Source organism: Nyctereutes procyonoides, unplaced genomic scaffold (genome assembly GCF_905146905.1).
Source record: "Nyctereutes procyonoides isolate TBG_1078 unplaced genomic scaffold, NYPRO_anot_genome, whole genome shotgun sequence".
Lineage (NCBI taxonomy): Eukaryota > Metazoa > Chordata > Mammalia > Carnivora > Canidae > Nyctereutes > Nyctereutes procyonoides.
Window position 1 is genome coordinate 56,651,837 of NW_026575020.1, and position 12,032 is coordinate 56,663,868.

Here is a 12,032-nt window from a genome sequence, read left to right on the forward strand (position 1 = left end):
AATACCTCTTATCTTCATTTTATGTTTAACACAAAGTTGGTTTGGAATGCAAATTCTAGCAATTCTAAGTTCTGATTCTTTATGGAATCAGAATTTTTGAGAGTGGGCTCAGCAGTGTGACTTCACAGCTCTGCAGGTGATTCTGACACCTCCCCAGGTTTGAGAACCACTGGGGTAGATCTCCTTCATTAGAATTTACAGTAGATGAGATTGGAGAAAGAGAAGTTGATTTTAATTGTAACTTTTAAATTTTTTTAAAGGAATAGGTTCTTTAATAGGCTATGTCAGAGACTCTTCTTACATTATATTTTCTTTTGAAGGATTTAACATGCCAAGAGGGAGACTATTTGTCTGCTTTATATGCTCCTCCAGAAGGTTGTTCTTGTTATTTAATAATACCAAAGTTACAAGTGTATGTTTCTCTGAACTTGCCTTAATTTAATTATTTATATGGCTTTGTTTGCTAATTTTCAGGTAGAGTAGATTTGTACTGTATTATTGTGGTAAATATACAGTAATACAAGATCTACCATTTTAACTATTTCTAAGTGTATAATTCGGTGGGCTTCATGGGTATTCATGTTGTTGGGCAGCCACTGGCTTTCATCCTCAGAATTGTTCACCTTTCCAAACAGAAACTTTGTACCCATTAAGCACCAACTCCACTGGCAAACACCCTGCCCCCTTTTCACTTTCTGTTTCTGAATAGAACTGACGGTTCCTTGACATAAATGGAATCATAAAACATTTGTCCTTTCATGATTTGAGTATTTTACTCAGCATCATGTCTTCATGGGTCATCCATGTTGTAGCAAGTGTCAGAGTTTCTTTCCTTTTGGGATGCCTGGGTGGCTCAGCAGTTGAGCGTCTGCCTTCAGCACAGGGCATGATCCTGGAGTCCCGGGATCAGATCCTGTATCAGGCTCCCTGCGTGGAGCCTGCTTCTCCCTCTACCTGTGTCTCTGCCTCTCTCTCTCTCTCTCTCTCTCTCTGTCTGTCTCTCATGAATAAGTAAATAAAATCTTAAAAAAAAAAGAATTTCTTTCCTTTTTAAGGCTGAATAATAATTTATACCACATTTTGTTTGTCCATTCATCCATCAGTGGACAGTTGGGTTGCTTCCACTTTTCAGCTATTGTGTTTACTCTATGTTTTTAAGATCTAGTTTTTTACTATAGCATCAGCCCCCAAAATTGCATATCTCTCTCGGTTTATTTTTGTGTGTGTCCTTTATGTTAATAGATTCTAGATCCAAAAGACAGGTTCCTTGAAGAATTCCATCACTGAATTTGGTTCTGTCTATTCAAAGTATATCTGTAATTTACATCTCATGGTTGCTATTGTTGGTTTCTGAAGAAGGAGCAGCATCTACAGCAGGTGTAGTGCCACGGAAATACAGCAGTGGGGTCCTGCTTAGGGGAAGAGAAGTGGCAGAGAATATAGGGGAGCAGGTGCTGGAAGGTCTAGGGAGGTAATAAATAGTGCACAACAGATATGTTCCTGATGGATTGAAACAGCTCCTGCTTTCAGCCTACTGATGATGAAGTTTTTATTCTGGTTTGTGAAACCGGATAATATTTCCATAGCTCATTACATTCTTTTATGTGGGCAAACACATGGCATCTTTCAAAGCTGACAGCTGCGATTCCCTGGAACACCAGATGCTTTTCTGAAGTCCATGGATTTATTTTTTACACTCTGGAAAGTAAAACAGTACTCTGCCAAATCTAACTTGATTTGAACAGGAATATGCAAAACTGCTATTTTTGTTGCCACCTATACTCTGTTTGCTATTTATTAGACAAAACAATTTATGGATTAGGAATGGTTTTGGCAAATTATGGTGTGTTTTGGATGCCATTAGATCATGCATGGGTCAGTCATATGATTGCACATGAAAACCAGAGAGAAGAGAAACCTTTCGTAGCACTCCAGACACTCTTGTTTGCCTGGGGCTTAAGTATTTGTGGCTTGTGAAATATTTGACCTTCAAGATTTATTGACAGAAATATAGTATAAAGACCTACTTGAAAGATTTATATATCTCTTTTTTTCTAACCACAGTTGACCCTCTAACACAGGGTTTAGGGGCACAGATGCTCCTCCCTCGCATGCCGTTAAAAATCTGCATATAGGGACGCCTCCGGGCTCTGGTTGAGCTTCTGCCTTTGGCTCAGGGTTTGATCCCAGGGAGCCTGCTTCTCCCTCTGCCTATGTCTCTGCCTGTCTCTGAATGTCTCTCATGAATAAATAATGAAATCTTAAAAAAAAAAAAATCTATGTATAACTTTTGTCCAAAAACTTAACTACTAGTAAGTAGCCCACTGTTGATCAAAGCCTTATTGATCACATAAGCAGTTAACACATATTTTGTATATGTATCATATACTCTATTCCTATAATCAAATAAGGTAAAGAAAAATGTTAAGATCATAAGAAAAATACATTTACCATACTGTATTTATAAAAAAAAATCTGCATACATATGGACCTGTACAGTTCAAACTCATGTTCAAGGGTCAACTGTAGTGTCCTTTAATTCTCTAGTAGGGATTGGTTAATATGCTTTTTATTTTGACAGTCCAAAAATATGTGTGAACACATTGAGGTCATCTGGATGCCGGACATATTTATAGCTAAGTGTTATCAGATGGTACGCAGTTTGCTGTTAGGTTTATTTGGGGGTGCCAGTATACTATTTTAATGATTGAAAGCAAATACAAAAAAAATTGAGGTGAAATTAATACATGGATGATGTGTTTGAGCCAAGTATAGGCTAAGGTACCTCACAGACAGGGAACTTAAAATATAGGCCTAACTAAAGACAGCAGTGGGGATGGCGGGTCACCCGCAGTGTCTCCCCACAGGCCTTCAGGTCTGAAACCGGTGCCCTGGCCACCGGTTCGTGCCTGTGCTGAAGGAGAAATCGGCTCCAACAAGTTGTCACCCTTCCTAGTAAATGTATGTCATGGGTTTTTTAATTCTATGAGTTTTTATGTACCTTGTACGTATTTAAGTAACATAATAATAAAAATAATTGATCAACGTCAAAGGTCCAAAGAAACTTTTCTCTTTTAAAAGAGGTTTGTACATTATTCAAGCTTGGTACCCAGTTACTTGGCATTAGATTTTGCTGTACTTGCATAAATCCCTATGAACCACGTTTGTTTGCAACTCAACCTGAGGTTGAAAACAACCGGAGGGTGTGGGGATAGGATGCTTCACTTGATGGCTTGTTGGCCCAACTGTTTTATTTATTTTTATTTATTTATTTTTAAAGATTTATTTATTTATTCATGAGAGACACACACACAGAGGCAGAGACACAGGCAGAGGGAGAAGCAGGCTCCTCACAGGGAGCCCGATGTGGGATTCGATCCCAGATCCTGGGATCAAGCCCTGAGTAGAAGGCAGAAGCTCAACTGCCGAGTCACCCAGGTGTCCTGGCCCAACTGGTCTAACTAACAATGGGGGACCCTCCTATACAATGAAAACATAGTAGTAGGTTGTTTGTTTGATTGTCCTTTGAGCATTGGTGAAATCAAGAATGGTGAAGACCGGTGGTAATGTCCTCTGCTTCTTGGTCTGACTTAGAGCTGTGGAAAATCACACGATACATCCACATTTTGATTCTGTCACCTTAAAGTGGAAAGGTGTGTGTGGGGGTCCTTTTATGTTTATGATTCTTAAAGTCATGTTTCTTTTTCATGAAAGGAATTTTAGAGTCTCTTGTAAATGGTCCTCAATTACAACTATATCCTGTCTCTGAAAGTTTAAAACTTTTGGGGCATCTGATCAGCTTGGTTGGAAGAGCACGTGACTCTTGGTCCCAGGGTTGTAAATTCAAGCCGCACGGTAGGAGTAGAGATTACTTAAAAATAAAATCTTAAAAAATGTGTACACTGTGTTCATTTCCACTGACCTAAGTTAGACCCAGAAGTTAAGGATATTGCTAGTATCTCTTCTATTGCTTACACTTCCTTTGTGGGTAAGGTCCTTACCAGCTTTATTTGGGTGTCATTGACATTTAACATTGTATTAGTTTAAGGTGCATAACAGTGCTTTGATATAGGTACATATTTGTGATATGATCATCACAATAAGTTTATTGAACGTTCATCACCTCACCTAGTTACACATTTTTTTCTTGTGATAATTTTTAAGATGTACTCTTTATATTTTTCAAGATTTTATTTTGTTTATTTTTTTAAGATTTTATTAGGAGAGACGCAGAGAGACAGGCAGAGACATAGGCAGAGGGAGAAGCTCCCCACGGGGAGCCTGATATGTGGGACTTGATCCCTAAATCGGGATCATGCCCTGAGGCAAAGGCAGATGCTTAACCACTGAGCCATCAGGCGTCCCTAAATATTTTATTTTTATTTTATTCATTTAGGGACACAGAGGCATAGGCATAGGCAGAGGGAGTAGGCTTCCTGCTGGGAGCCCCGATGCAGGACTCAATCCCAGGACCCTGGGATCATGACCTGAGCTAAAGGCAGACACTCAACCACTGAGTCACCCAGGTGCCCCTCTTTTTTTAAAAAAAGATTTTATTTATTTGAGAGAGTGAGAGCACGAACACAGGGGGAGAGGGAGAAGCAGATCGTGACCTGGGCAGACGCTTAACCTACTGAGCAACTCAGGCACCTCCAAGATATACTCTTTTAGTAGCTTTCAAATATGCAGTACTGTATTATTAATTATAATCACTCTGCTGTGATTACATCCCCAGGACTTTTTTTTTTTTAAGGTTTGCTTTAGAGAGTGTGTTTGTGTGTGCACCTGTGAGCAGGTGGGAAGAGAGAGAGAGAATCCCCCAGGAGACTTCCCACTGAGTGCAGAGCCCAACTTGGGGCTTGATCTCATGACCCTGAGATCATGACCTGAGCCGAAATCAAGAGCTGGACACTTCACCGACTGACTGAGCCACCCAGATGCCCTCCCTTACCTTTTTTATAGTCCAATGTGGGACTTTAACTCAGGACCCGAGGTCAGGAGTTGCATGCTCCACTGACAGAGCCAGTCAGGTGCCCCTGGGCTTACTGACTTATAACTGAAAGTATGTACTTTGGGGAGTAGGTGTTTTCTTACTCCACTATGCAGGTGAGAAAACTGAGGTTGAAATTGCTCACCCCATGGCAGTTCTGACCTGGCCATCTCACCCAGTGACCATGGCACAGACCGTAGTCCTGAGCCAGCCAGCCAGCAGGTGAGGGTGGCCTCCTGCAGCTGGCTCACCTCCAGACAGACCCAGATCTTACCAGCCAGCAGGTAACACTCCACCCTTGCCTCTCCTGATTCTGCCCAGGGCCGCTTTGTGGTCTTTGCTTTAAAATTCCTCTCCCTTTCTCCTGGTTCTGCCTCCCATCTGTCTGTGTCTCTGACCTGGTTCCCTGCTGGGCAGTCAGACTTCTCTAGTGCCCGGTCTCTCAGTCTTTTCTCTTTAACAGCAGGCTCTTGCTCATAGGTGGGTGCTGCTGGCTTTCTGATCAGGGCTTATTGACTCCAGAACTAAAGCTCTGCTGTGCCTCTCTGGTTTGTGTCTTGTTCCTAAGGTGACAGTGCCACAGGAGTGGAGGGAAGGGACACTGCTGCGCCGCCGAGTCAGATTCCTGATACTTGGTGAGGTGGGGCTGTGGGGTGGAAGGAACGCTGCTGGTGCTCTGAGTTTAAACTAGTCCATTTGGGGGCACCTGGGGCGCTCAGTCAGTTAAGCATCAGCCTTCGGCTCAGGTCCTGATCCTGGGGTCCTGGGATGGAGCTCCAGTCGCTTCAGGCTCCCTGCTCATTGGGGAGTCTGCTTCTCCCTCTCCCTCTGCCCTCCCCCTGCCTGTGCTCTCTTTATCGTTAGTTCTCTCAAATAAATAAATACAATATTTAAAAAAAAATAGTCCATCTGAAAAACTAAATAAAGAATCCATGTGAGGCTGTAAGTTCTGGTGCAGCATCATGTCTTTGGTCAAGAGTTGAACGAGGTGACCCGGGCAGGGCTCTGTCTGCAGAACAGCGGATGGCTCTCCTGAGACTGTGGGAACAGCAGGCTAATGTTTACATTTATTCAGGCCACAGGGGAGCTGAGCGATTAGTTTCCTGACTCCTGACGTGAGTTCTTTCCCTTCCAGGTATATTGTATTTCCTCATTCTGTGGAAAATGTTAATACCATTAACATCAGGCCTGATTCAGGGCTGCCTGTAACTGAAACCTTTTCAGAGAACATCTTGGGAGCTGGCACCCTCCCAGCTGCCCTCCTGTATTTTATGAAAGTTCTCTTCCCAGCTCCAGTTATGCGTATCTTCAGGGCCATATTTTCTCCTTCCAGTAACTGGGTATAGTATATTCAGCTAATTAATCAGTTATTTAACCTGCTAAAGCCATCTATTTCTTGTATTTATTTTACATTACAGAGGGAATATTTTATCCACAATGCCTAAATTGAAATACAGATGATGTCTGTTTTTATCTTGTTTGGCTTTTCTTTTTTCTTATAGAAAAAAGTTGTATGATGTTATTTATACCAAATTTTTTTTTCCACCACTGGCTATTTTATAAACTTAACAGTTGGTTTCCACTAGAGCCTCATGAGATTTGCATCTTTGTGTTTCTTGGGCCATTGGGGATATAATTATCATTTTAGTCTAGTGAACACATAGATGTTTTTGAGGGGTGCATTTTTGAAGTATAGTAGAGAAGATAAATGTCAAAAAAATGTTTAGTTTTTAAAGCTGTTTGCATTAGAAAGGCATCCTTCCTCTTTTTGCGTGGTCTAGTTGGCTCCTTGGGACTGTTGGGTGGCTGCGGCCTTACCCAGGGTTCGTCAGTCCCTTCCTCTTTGGGAAGTTCACATACAAGTGGGGAACGGTAGTCACGTGTTTTGACTATTTATTCTGAGTCAGGATCTGCTAAACGTTTTCTTCTGTAATCTTCTACAATTCTGTACAGTAAAAAAAGATGAGGAAATTCAGTAACCCTGCCAAGCTGTCTTCTGGCTGAGGGCAGAGCTGGGATCTGAAGCCTGTCTCTTTCTCCCAGGCTCGGCTCTGAGATCCAAGGCCATCTGCATCAGGAGTGGGGCAGACCTGGGGTCACATCTGGGACATTTGCTCCCTCAGCCTCCATTTCCTCATTTCAAAGTAGAGAGAAATTCGTTTCATAGAAAAACTCATTTCATAGGAAGAACTTGCATGGTAATTGCATTAATCTCTGTGAAAGCCATGAGGCTACACACGTAGGATTCAGTAAGTAGGCGGTGGTTTGGGAGTCTGTTCTGGGGCCTGCTTCCTCCCGTCTTCGCACATGCTCCTTGCCTTCTGTTGGTGCCCCTCCACACCTGCCCTGCAGTGCCTGTCATGGGAGAAGGGAGGGAGTGATTATGGAGTACGTGATGCTCTGAATTTTCTAAGTTCTTTGGAAAAGAAGTTTGTCTTTTTGCTTTCTTATAGCATAGTTAATAGGTTAGGTTTTTGCCCCTTTTTTTCGTATTTAATGGATATATATATATATATATTTTTTTTTTTTTTAGAATAGATTGAGGTTTATAGAAAATTAAGCAGATAGTACAGAGAGTTTCTAAATACCCCTTTATAATTTCTCCATTTATTTATTTGAGAGAAAGGGCGAGTGCCCACCCTCACGGGAGCTGGGGAGGGAGGGAGGGAGAGAGAGTGAGAGTGGGAGTGAGAGTGAGAATGAGAGAGAGAGAGAGAGAGAGAGAGAGAGAGAGAGAGAGAGAGAGAGAGAATTGCAGGCCGACTCCCCACTGAGCCTGGAACCCCAATGCTGGGCTTGACTTCATGACCCTGAGATCATGACCTGAGCTGAAGGCAGACTGAGCCACTCAGGTGCCCCTACTTATTTTATTATTTATATTATTTTATTTTTTATTTTTCCTATAATTTATTTTAAAATGGTGGGTTAAGGGCAGCCCCGGTGGTGCAGCGGTTTAGTGCCGCCTGAAGCCCGGGGTGTGATCCTGGAGTCCTGGGATCGAGTCCCGCATCGGGCTTCCTGCATGGAGCCTGCTTCTCCCTCTGCCTGTGTCTCTGCCTCTCTCTCGCTCTCTCTGAATAAATAAATAAATAAATCTTAAAAAAAAATAAAAAAAATGCTTGGTTAATGTTTGTAAACTAGAAAAGAGATGCTTTTCAGGCTGTCAGCAAAAAGAAGAAAAGCAGTTACTAAAGTTATATTCTAGGCAGAAAACAAAACTTGATCTAAGATTCTTGGCAAGGAGAGACAGGGAAGGAATAGCAGGGATCAGGTTGGGGGAGGGTGAGGCAGGAAGGGGGTCCACGGGTGGGGGTGGGGAGGTGCAGCCTCCAGAGGAGCTGAAGAGAGCTTTGAGCTGCTTCAGTAAGCTGTCCTTGAAGGAATGAATTGATGTTTACCCTTAAGTTAGCTTAGTGATTGGTGTGTGAGTTCAGAGGTCACCAGTTTTCTAAAAAAAAAAAATTCCCTCTGATGCCAGAAGTTTTTAGATGGAGAATATAGTCTTCTGCTCCTGGACAAAAGACTTTAAATAACAAAGCCTAATTAATAAAACAGATTTGAAGCTCAGACTAACATAATTAGCTTATCAATAAGTATGAATGACTCTCTGGGTTTCATGGGGAGAAGAAATTTATCAGAGGATTTAGGATTTCCAGCGTTCTAATTAGGGACTTTAACTAGGACAAAGGTGTGGAGTTGTCAGGTCAATACGTTTGTTACAAGATTTAGTTATTCATTGTTAAGTCAGTCAGGAATATCAGAGCAACTTCTAGAACTTGAAATGTGGCTTGTGAGAGTGAGGAACTGAATTTTAATGTTACTTGATTTTGTGAATCGCCACGTGTGGTCGGTGGCTGCTGGTTTATGGAACCATTCCGGAGTCATCTGTTCAGTGAGTGGAATGGTGGGTGTTTTCCTCACTATTCAAATTCATTCCCTCTTCTCCCCTGCTCTCCACTCCTTTTTTGGGTAAAATGTATGTAGTGAAATTTGCGTGCGTAAGTTAGATGTGTATTTGTTGGAACTCTGCCATCCTAATGGCAAACAGTTTAGGTGAATGTAAATACAGATACAGGAAGTGACAATCCATTGGCTTTGCAGTTCTTTCTATTTTATTTCAAGTTTTTTGTCCATCACAGTTTTGACTGGTTGGCATTTTAAATAACTCTTGACTTTTTGTGAGAAAGTAATTAAATGGAACCTGTCACAGTTAATCTCTTAGATCAGGAGTGGGCAAACGATGTTCTGCAGCCTGTTTTCATATGCAAGCTAGAAACAGTTTTAAATTTTTTAATGGTTAGGAAAAATCCCAAGGAATAATATTTCATGACGTGAAAAGTGTATGAAATTCATTTCTCGGTGTCTGTAAATAGTTTTATCGGAGCACAGCTGTACTCGTTTGTTCACCTGCTGTCGGTGGCAGCGCTGACTATTTGGGACAGAGGATGTCTGGCCCGTAAAGCTGAAAGCATTTGATATCTGGCCCTTTACTTACAGGAGGAATTTGCTCGCCCAGCTCTTCCATTTTTAAAGGTCTCTATGTAGACTTTGGAAACTTACTAGAACACTGGACTCTTTGTTTTTGATACAAAGTTTGATGGTAGAGGATGATTGATTGTATCGAAACTCATTTGTTTAAAATTTTTTTTTAAGATTTTATTTATTCATGAGAGACACACAGAGACAGGCAGAGACGTAGGCAGAGGGAGAAGCAGGCTCCCTGCAGGGAGCCCGATGTGGGACTTGATCCTGGGACCCTGAGATCACACCCTGAGCCAAAGGCAGACGCCCAAATGCTGAGCCACCCAGGCGTCCTTTGTTTAGATTTTGAATACTGCCTCTTTATATAGGCAGAATTTGTGAACAAATGAATACGATTTAAAGCACCTGGAGCCACAGTTCCCTCACTGTTCTGAGGCACCACAGTGCTGTAGGGTATTTTTAATTTTCAAGGAAACACAGTGATAGTCAACATTTCTTGGACACTGTGCAAACTCCCAGCCCACGGTAGCTCACATTTTAAGATTAGATCACACTTGCGTTTCTTTTAATGGTGTCACATCTTTGTGGAGCTGGGTTTTCACTGGTTGCTATGCTAAAAAGCGAGTGCCGCATGAGAATCAGTGAGCAACAGGAAACCAGAGTAGGAGTGTCCAGTGTGATTCCAAGCCCCCACACGTGTACCCACATATACACGCTCACAAGTAATACTGGGTGTTTAGGAAGGAAACGAAAACATGTTTTCCCTCAACTTAAATGTGTTATTGTTTTAGATGGTTACTAACACTTTTTAAGTTGTTTAGACCTAATAACAAATGGCATTTCTTTTGGCTTTGGGGCACCATAGAAAAGTTACTGAGATATCAAGGGTATTTTGAAGGGAAATTTGGAAAAACCTTTGATGTAGAGCTCCACGTGACTGTGCCTAAGGACGAATAGTCAGAAATGTCATCAGTGATTATCTTTAAGACAGTAAACACACTGTGAAACCACCCTCAGGCTGTTGTGTGAGATGTCAGTTTTGAGCTCTTTTCAGAAATGGGACACAATTGAAGCAGTGCAGGCCCCAGCTTTCTAATCTAGGCTAAAAAGGAGAAGATGCCTTTAATCAGGCATGCTAGATCGTACTTGGAATTTTATTTGAAAGCTCAAGAGCTCTGTGTCAATCGATTAAATTGTATTAACAGAAGTTTCCAGGTAGTCTTGCCCGGAAATTCTTGGAAAGGAATACATTACAAGTACTGTAAGAGTCTTCTAGAAGACCTTTCTAAATCAAGGCTTTAGCTATACAGTTGGTTGCACACTGCCAAGAGAGAAGGAATGGTTTGTTTGATGTTTGTCTTTAACAACTGAAACTACGCTGCTATGAGTTGGTAGCTTTGCTTTAGCCAAATGTAAACATGCTATTTTTTATTTTAAGATTTTATTTATTTATTTGAGAGAGTGAGAGAGTGCGCATGTGTGAGAGAGCACTAGCGGGAACAGCAGAGAGAGAGGGAGAAGCCGACTCCTCACCGAGCAGGGAGCCTGTGGGGCTCCATCCCAGGACCACGGGATCATGACCTGAGCTGAAGGCAGACGTTTAACCAACTGAGCAAGCCAGTGCCTGCCTGATTTATTATTTTATTTTATTTATTTATTTTTATTATTTTATTTTTAATTAAGTTCTACATTGAATGTAGAGCTTGAACTCCCAACCTTGAGATCAAGAGTCATCCGCTATACCTTCTGAGCCAGCCAGATGTCCCAAACATGCTCAGTAAAATTTTTAATAGATTTAGATGATTATTAGGGCACCTGAGTGGCTCTGTCAGTAAAGTGTCTGCCTTTGGCTCTGGTCATGATCCCAGAATCCTGGGATCAAGCCCCGCATCGGGCTCCCTACTCTGCGGGGAGTCCTGCTTCTTCTTCTCCCTCTGCCTGCTGCTCCCCCTGCTTGTGCTCGTTCGCTCTGTCAAGTGAATGAATAAAATCTTACCAAAAAAAAAAAATTAGATGATTATTTATCTTCTGAGGACAGTTCTTTGTTTTCCTGCTTGTTTTGTTCTTATTTATAGTAATGGTTCAAATGCTGAGAGTCCTGGGACTCTGCTGCGTGTTGTGTAATAGTGACTTCCAGTCATTTCTCTGCTGTGAACCAGGAACAGTTTGTTAGCTGGCCCCATGCTGCCATATGCGCAGGATAAAATCGAGCCTCAGGCTCACTGGCTTTTGTGGGAGAGGGAGGTGCAGGGCAGGGGGACTTGGTAGGGGTGCCCTGCTCTTTTGCTGGGATTTGTCTGCTGCTCCTTGCTTCTGCTCCTTGCTCCTTTGCTCACTATTTGGGGAGGGGTCATGGACTAGCATTTATTTCTAGGACCTGAAGGGTTAGGAAAATTTGTGGTAGAAAATCTTAAAATGGATAGAACTTCATTTAGTGCTAATTTGTGTTCCTCTTCAGGAGAGACCTTTGCCAGGCACTTGGGTTAAGGGCCTTCTTGTCCTGTCTTTTGGAGTAGAGCTAAGCACAGTTTGGGTCTCACTGACCTGAATTATTTTAAGA

At 42.0% G+C, this 12,032-nt stretch overlaps 1 protein-coding gene across 4 annotated transcripts in view; it reads left to right on the forward strand.

Moving 5' to 3' along the window:
* Window positions 1-12,032, forward strand: part of SEC14L1 (SEC14 like lipid binding 1) — a 55,423-nt gene that overhangs the window by 14,163 nt on the left and 29,228 nt on the right. Inside the window, exon 1 of one of the 4 annotated variants that reach the window (XM_055323023.1) lies at window positions 5,607-5,625. The exons of the other annotated variants lie outside the window; for them this stretch is intronic. The gene's annotated coding sequence lies outside the window, so the exon portion shown is untranslated. Of the gene's footprint in view, window positions 1-5,606; window positions 5,626-12,032 lie in introns of those variants that run through there. 4 annotated transcript variants of the gene reach the window in all.